Below are 8,515 nucleotides of genomic sequence, written 5' to 3'. Positions count from 1 at the left end.
ACTTGGTGGGAGTGGCCCCGCCCCGGTCGCCATCTCCAGTGTCCCCACGTTCGGTCACTCCTTCCCCAGGGACCTGCTTCTCCCTTCCCCATCCTCGGCTTTTCGCCTTCCCTTCCCCAAGGGCGAGGCCGGCGCCGTCGGGAGAGAGGGAGCCGGGATGCTCAGGCATATGTCCTGATCTCCACGAAAGCCGGCCTTTCTGGATTGGGTTCTGCTGATTTTCCGCGGAGAACTCTCGAGAAGAGCCCACTCCTCGGGGGCAAAGTTTGACAGTCCTGGGGCGACGGTGATGGTGAAGGCGGTGCTGGACTTCGTGGAGATGGAGGGCGGAGGGTCGGTGTGTGAAGATGGCAGAAAGGGAAAGAGAGCGGGGACGAAGCCGGCAGGTAGGGGAGAGAAACCAAGAAAACTGGGTCCCAGGAGCCCGAGAGCCAGAGCCGGGGTCACGGAGAGGGGGAAGGGGCGGGGCCGGAAAGCCGGAGGCCGCGCGCGACCCAAACAAAGCGCCACCGGGTCTCCGCCGACGGTGATCTGCCTTTTCCCCAATTTCTCTTGAATCTTTCGATTTGGTCGACAGATCGGCTGGTCTAGGTGGGGACAAGCAGGCTGGGAGCCGGTCTAAATGGACCGATCGCTGGAGAAATCCCACTCACTCAACCAACCGACATTCAGCTCCGCCCAACCCGACTCTGGTCGCGGGTGTGGGGCCGGTGGGTAGTGGTCAAGGGGTCCCTTTCCTACCGCTGCGTCCAGATGCACTCGGTGGCTCTGGCTCTGTTCTGAAAGGCCCTGGGAATCTCATTCCTGCTCCCTGGCCCCCACTGGCCGGTCAAGGTGCAAAATGCGTTCCTCCAAGTGAAAATACCTCTTTCGGTTTTTAAATCATATAAACAATGTTGAGACTCTTCTTAATGCCACTTCCAACCTCTGCACACTGTTCAAAAGGTTACAGCAACGGTAATATAATTTAAAGAAGAAAAAAAATCCCTATGCCCAAACCTAAAATCCTCCTCCTCATTCCTTAAAGAAGGAGGGAAAAGAGGCAGTGTTTTCTCACTGCACATTTGATTTACATCATTTTAGTCATGGTGAACATGTAGTTTTGTATTCAGCCTTTAATACTTCAGGTCTCGCCTACATATTCGTCAGGTGCTATGGTCCCTATAAGTATACTTTTCAATGGCCACGTAATAATATGTTACTGTGTAAAAGAGCCATTCAATTGTTAGATATCCCAGTGTGTCCAGTTTTTCAGCAGTAACATAATGGTCAAACCAAAATGATCAAATGTATAGCTTTCTCTTTCGGGAAGGTTTATTTCCTCAGGATCCTTACTGGGACAACAGGATAGGGACATTTTCACTGCTCTTATGTATTGCCAAACCACTTTCCAAAGCAATTCGTACAGGCATTTATTTTCGGGTCATTATGGGCTGGGCGTGGTGCTGGTGGTCAGGCCTTAAAGCCTTTTCCCTGCGCCCCAAGGCTCTGCTGAGACAGGCTCCCGCAGCAGGAATTGCTGCGCAAAGTGGTAAGCTCTCCAGGAGAGGGAAGGCGAGACTTGGGAGCTCTGGGGTAGGGAGAAGGCCGGGGTTCCTCCCCTGCCTGAAAAAAGCCTGGTCAGGCTTCAAAGTGGAGGTGACGGCAGACAGTCTCAGGCAGGGCTTGTCAGGTAGAAACTGAGGGAAGGACAAAGTGACCTTTGCGTGCACCGGCTGGGCGCTGGGAGAGCTTCGTGGGTTTGGAGAGGGCGTAGTGGCTCATATTTTGCGGGAGTGTAGAAAGTGGGGGGGAGAGTCTGGAAAGGTGAGACTCACCACCCCTTCCAATGGAATTGGAAACCTTCCTCGTCATTGAGCATTTGCACTATTTTAAACGAATGCTATGTTAAGAGAGGCATACTTAGTCATGCTTTGTAAAAATTGCGTTTTGTTGAAAGGAGCTCACATTTCCTTATTTAAATATACCAATTGTCCGTTAAGAAATAATTCCTTCCCTTAGCTACAGTAATATGTATCTTAAAAGCAACACATGTATTACTTGATTTTTTGCCACAATAAGAATATATTCATGTATTATATGGTTAATTAAAAATCATAAGTTAAAACAAAATTATTGTAAAATAATCAGACTGAAGTGTATACAAGTTCCGCGCCTTAATCCTCCCTCCAGAAATAGCATGGCTGATAGTTACAATGTTGCTTATGCCAACTATTTATATGTTTTTTGTAACAATGATTCCTATTATCCCTGCTACTCTACAAACTGCCCTTAAAAAAAGAAAACCAGCAAAAGGCCATGGCATTCTTTTTTTTTTTTTTTTTTTTTGCGGTACGCGGGCCTCTCACTGTTGTGGCCTCTCCCGTTGCAAAGCACAGGCTCCGGACGCGCAGGCTCAGCGGCCATGGCTCACGGGCCCAGCCGCTCCACGACATGTGGGATCTTCCCGGACCGGGGCACGAACCCGTGTCCCCTGCATCGGCAGGCGGACTCTCAACCACTGCGCCACCAGGGAAGCCCGGCCATGGCATTCTTACATGTCAATGGATGGAACTCTGTCTCATTTTTAACAGCTGTCTTGATATCATTATATGGAAGTTTCACCATTGTTTCCTCTGTTGAAAAACTTACATAAATAATACATGAATGTCCTTTATATCATAAAACAATTCAAACAATTCCAGAATATAAAGATAAAACATGAAGCAGTGTGGCTTTTTTCTGATGTTTCCCCTCTTCACGCTCGCCTCCACTTCTATCCCACCCCATTCCTCAAAAGTGTGAGGTGAGAAATTTGGCGGTTGTTCCTTTAGCCCTCCTTCCAATCTTAAAAAAAAAAGAAATTGTTGGGACTTTCCTGGTGGCGCAGTGGTTAAGAATCCGCCTGCCAATGCAGGGAACACCAGTTGGAGTCCTGCTTTGGGAAGATCCCACATGCTGCGGAGCAACTAAGCCTGTGAGCCACAACTACTGAGCCTGCATGCCACAACTACTGAAGCCCACGTGCCTAGAACCCGTGCTCTGCAACAAGAGAAGCCACTGCAATGAGAAGCCCGGGCGCAGCAACGAAGAGTAGCCCCCGCTCTCCGCAACTAGAGAAAGCCCGCGTGCAGCAACGAAGACCCAACAGATCCAAAAATAAATAAATGAAATAAAATTTAAAAGATTGTTTTATTTATTCTCTTTAGTCTGCAAACTTTCATTCTCCTCCCTGGCCCAGTAAGGAACCATTGGGTTCTGTTTACTGTGTATATCTTTGTCATTATATGTTCTCACAAAATATGCATTGTGTCTTTTTCTTGTGTGTGTTTCACCTGTGTACATTGGGTTTTATATTTCATTTTTTACATTATTTTTAAAAGTTTATTTTAAAATAATTTCAAATTTATGGAAAAGTTGCAAGAATAGTACAAAGAACTCCAGTATACTCGTTTCTTAGCTGCATTTGCTTTATCTTTCTCTTTCCCTATGTATTTATAAAATTATTTTTGTTGAAGCATTTGAGAATAAGTGACACTATGCCTCCTTATTCCTAAATACTTCAGTATTTCCTAAGAAAGGAGACCTTCACCTATATGACCTCAGTGCAATGATCAAAATCAAGAAATTTAACATTGATACAATGCTATTATATAATCTTCAGATCTTATTCAAAATTTGCCAGTTATTCCAATAATGTTCTTTATATTATTATTATTTTTGCGGTACGCGGGCCTCTCACTGTTGTGGCCTCTCCCGTTGTGGAGCACAGGCTCCGGACGCACAGGCTCAGCAGCCATGGCTCATGGGCCCAGCCGCTCCGTGGCATGTGGGATCTTCCCAGACCAGGGCACGAACCCCGTGTCCCCTGCATCGGCAGGCGGACTCTCAACCACTGCGCCACCAGGGAAGCCCTATTATTATTTTTTTTTATGGTCCGGGATCTAATCCTGTATCACTCATTGCATTTTGTTTTCAAATTCTTGCTAGTCTTCTTTAGCTGGAAACAATTTATCAACTTTTCTTTGCCTTTTGTAACATAGACCTTTTTGAAGAATAGGGACCAGTTGTTTTATACACGTTATGGTTTCTTGTTTTATTTTAAACAATGTGAAACTTACACAGAAGTTGTCAAGTATAAAGATCTTACGGCACCCCAGACCCACTTGAGCATGAATTGCTGACACATGCTTTATTTTGTATTTACAACAAACAAGGGCATTCTCCCCAATAATCAGGGTACAATCATCAAAATCATAAACTCAACATTATTGCCATCAACTGTTCAGACCTATTAAGCTTTACCAATCGTCCTGACAATATCTCCATGGCAAAAGGATCCAGTGGAGATTGTGTGTTGCACTGAGTTGTCATTGGCCCTTCAGTCTCCTTCAGTCTGTGACAGTCCAGTCTTGTCTTGACTTCCATGGCCAGTTATCATGTTGTAGAATGGCTGTCAGCGGGGGTTTGTCTGATGTTTCTTCACGATTCAATTCAGATTATCCATTTTGGGCAGGAATACCAGGGAAGTGATGTTGAATTCTTCTCATTGTATCTTAACCAGGTGGGGTGTAATTTTGATTAATCCCATTACTGGTGATGTTAACTTTGATTGTATGAGGTGGTGTCTGCTACGTTTCTCCCTGTAAAATTATTTTTTCCATTGTAATTAATGCGTATTGTTCAGGGAAGAACTTTGAGACTATGTATATATCCTGCTACTTATCAAATTCTCTATTCATTGTTTATATCAAAAAATCCAGTGGATTCCTATTGTATTCAGTAGGGCCATAACTTGTTACTATCATTATTTACTTCATTATTTACTTTCAAGGTGTCCCAAGTGTAGTCAGTGGGAGTCCCTTCAAGCTGGCCTCTGAGGCTTTTTACAACACAGCTTTCTGAACATTTAATTCAGGCACCACACAAATCACCTACTTAAACTGTACAATTCAATGGTTTTTAGTATAGTCACAGAGCTGTGCAACCATCCCTACAATCAATTTTAGAACATTTTTGTCACTCCCTAAATAAAACTCATACCCTTTAGCCATCTACTCCCAAGCCTCTCATGTCGCCAGGACTCAGGCAACTGCATATTGATCTACTTTCTATCTCTATAGCCTTGCCTATTCTGGAAATTTCATATAAACGGAATATGTACAGTCTTTGTGACTGGCTTCTTTCATTTAGCATAGTGTTTCCACAGTTTATCCACGTTGTAGCATGTAGCACTACTTCACTCATTTAAAATTTTTTTTAAATTTAAATTTAGGAAGCCTCTGCCAGTTGGGAGTCCCATAGCTTTTATTTTATTTTATTTTGAAGTATAGTTGACTTACAATATTGTGTTCGTTTCAGGTATACAGCATAGTGATTCTTTTTTCTTTTTTTCAGATTATATTCCATTATAGGTTATTACAAGCTATTGGGTAAAAATTTCATCCATTTTAAATGCTGATTCATATTCCATTGTGTGGACATACCACAATTTGTGTATTCATTCATCAGTTGATGGACATTTGGATTGTTTCCACTTTTTGGCTATTATGAATAATGCTGTTGTGAATATTTTTGTAAAAGTTTTTTATATTCAATATCTTGTAATAAACTATAATGGAAAAGAATCTGAAAAAGTATATATATGTACACACAACTGAATCACTTTGCTGTACACCAGAAACTAACACAACATTGTAAATCAACTATACTTCAATTAAAAAAAAGTTTTTGTGTGAGTATATGCTTTCATTTCTCTTGCGTATATACTTAGAGGTGGAATTGCTGTGTCAAACAGTTAACTCTGTGTTTAACTTTCTGAGGAAGTGTCACACTGTTTTCCAGTGTGGCTGCACCATTTTACAATCCCACCAGCAGTGTATGAGGGTCCCAGTTTTTCCACATCCCGGCTAATACTGGTAATTACCTGTCTTTTTTATTATAGCCATCCTAGTGGGTGTGTAATGGTATCTCATTGAGGTTTTGATTTTCATTTCCCTAGTAACTAATGATGCTATCTTTTCATATGCTTATTGGCCATTCATATGTCTTTGGAGAAATGTCCATTCAGATCTTTTGCTCATTTTTAAATTGGGTTACTTATCTTTGTATCATTGAATTGTAAATGTTGTTTGTATAGTCTAGATATAAGTCCCTTATCAGATATATGATTTGCAAATATTTTCTCCAGCTCTGTGGGCTGTCTTTCACTTTTCTGATAGTGTTCTTGTGAAGCACAAAAGTGTTTACTTTCGTTGAAGTCCAATTTATCTATTTTTTCTTTTGTTGCTTATACTTTTGGTATTATATCTAAGGAACCCTTGTCAAATCAAAAGTCAAAGATTTAGGCCTATGTGTTCTTCTGAGGTTTATAATTTTAGGCCTTACATTTAGATCTCTGATTCATTTTGAGTTAATTCTTGTATATGGTGTGAGAGAAGAGTCCAACTTCATTATTTTGCTTGTGGATATCCAGTTGCTCCAGCACTATTTTTGGAAAAGACTATTCATTCTCCATTGAATTCTCTTGGCACCCTTGTCAAAAAGTTCCTGTTTCTTTCTGACACGTGCTTATCATTCTTTGAGCACTTCCTTACTTTCTGGCACAAGATGCTTCAATTTCACCTCATACCTTTCCATGCTCTAGCTCTTGAATCAGCCATTTTCCCCAAGGAGTTCTGGTTCTCTTAGTGGAAAATGTTATTTTAGAAGCAAAGATCTGGGTCCTAGCCGTGACCATTGCTGTTGGGGGTTGTAGCTACAAGACCCTCTCAGTGAACAGAGCCAGGGAATATGTGAATGCACCTATAACACATCTACACTTACATTTATTGAGACCCATAAGTTCACACCAATATCTCCAATTCCAATCCAACATCACAGGGCTCTTCTTCTTTTCTGTATTTGTAGCTCCCTTCTCTGAAGTGAGAAACCTGGCTCCTAGTAACCTCAGTCTATTTACTTGATCATTTCTCTGGCATGTAACCAGCTTCTTATTGCTGCCTTGCCTCCCCCCACCCCCTGTTCCAAATGCAGGGGCCCTTCTCACCCTCTTGGGGCTCACTCAGGACTGAACCACTGGGGTCTCCCCACTTGGATCCCAACCCCCGTGCAGGATCACTGTGGCACACACACTCCCTTGTGTGGACATTTGCCTTTCTGGGCCCCACGTAATGGCTTTTGGGAAGAATTTTCAGGAAGGAAGAGCAACATTACGGTTTTATAGATCCATCCCTGTTTTGCTGTGCACACCTAATCTGTTGCTTCGCCCTGCTGTATAACACTCCATAGTGTGTGACCATCTCATTTTACTTATCTGCTCTTCTGGGGAAAGATACCCAGGTGGCTCCAACTCCCCTGCTACCTCAAATAATGCCACAATGAACATCCTTGTACAGGTTTCCTTAAGCACCTACGGGAAATACCTTTGGGTTATATACCCATGAATAGAATTTCTGGGTCACACGATATGAAAATGTCTAGCTTGCCTAAACACTGGCAGCTTGCTGTCCAGATAGCTGCTCCAGTCCACACTCACCAGCAGGGCACACAGGTTTCTGTATCTGCCTATCCCCTCCGCCCCCAACCTGGCATGTCTGACTCTCTAGTTGCTGGTCTATGAGGCATAAGGGGATATTTTGTTTTAATCTTCATATCTCTGATTATTAATAATCTCGAGCACTTCTCCAAGTGCTTGGTGGTCTTTTGGCTTTCCCAGGTCTGTCCGTAAGCATTTAGCTATGTTGGTCCTCTCCTTCCTTAAGACCTAAATAGATCTGACTTTTCACATTATTCTCCAACTTTCCTCCCTCACTTAAAATGTCTTGAAAATCTTTTCATAAGCTACATAAAAGTCCACAGCTTGGGTGACCCGTAAAGTAGTAAGCCATTTCCCTATTAATGGGCATCTGGGCTCTTTCAGGAGTTTTCGCAAACAAATGCTCCCATAACCATCCTTGAACACACATCTCTGCACATCTCTTTAGATGAATTTCTAGAAGTGTTGTCTTTCATTTAGAATGTACATTTGAAGACATTGTATGTAGTCACATGTAACAGTGTCCTCAAGTCTGTAGTGGAGAGTTTGGACTCAGTCAGACAAGAGTTTGGGAAGAAAGTAGGCATCACTGAGAAGTGCTCCTGGTTTTGGAAATGTGAAGAGGCGTAGAAGGTGGTGCCCAGGAGATGGAGCTGAGCACAGAGGAGTGGTCAACCATCTTGGCCAGGATATGCCAGGCAGTTGGGGAGGAGGCCCCCTGACAAGCTTCCTGAAACTGCCCTGTAGACTCCATCAGGTCCAGAGTCAGAGGCTCTGGAGGGAGCCATGTGGAGCTGTGGGTCCACTGATGGGAGTAAGAAGTGTTATATTTTCATAGGAACAAGGACTGTCTTCCCCTCCTCCCTCCCCCCCTCCATGGCCCTGGAGTGTGGAGGTGGAAAAGTCGCCATCTGGCTGATCACAGACATATTCACAGTCTGAATTTCTCCTCTCCATGTGGATTGGCAGGATGCAGTTTTCTGCCATGTAGTTGGGCAG

At 43.3% G+C, this 8,515-nt stretch overlaps 1 pseudogene across 1 annotated transcript in view; it reads left to right on the top strand.

The window, feature by feature from the left end:
* Positions 1-289: 289 nt before the first annotated feature.
* LOC309969623 (hypoxanthine-guanine phosphoribosyltransferase-like) overlaps positions 290-8,515 on the top strand; it is a 33,256-nt pseudogene continuing 25,030 nt past the window's right edge. Inside the window, exon 1 of the transcript in view lies at positions 290-386. The product of the transcript in view is annotated as a hypoxanthine-guanine phosphoribosyltransferase-like (transcript). The remainder of the gene's footprint in view (positions 387-8,515) is intronic.

The sequence above is a fragment of the Leucopleurus acutus genome (genome assembly GCF_964270905.1).
Source record: "Leucopleurus acutus genome assembly, chromosome: 12".
In the NCBI taxonomy this organism is placed as follows: Eukaryota; Metazoa; Chordata; class Mammalia; order Artiodactyla; family Delphinidae; genus Leucopleurus; species Leucopleurus acutus.
This window is presented reverse-complemented; position numbering and strand designations above follow the sequence as displayed.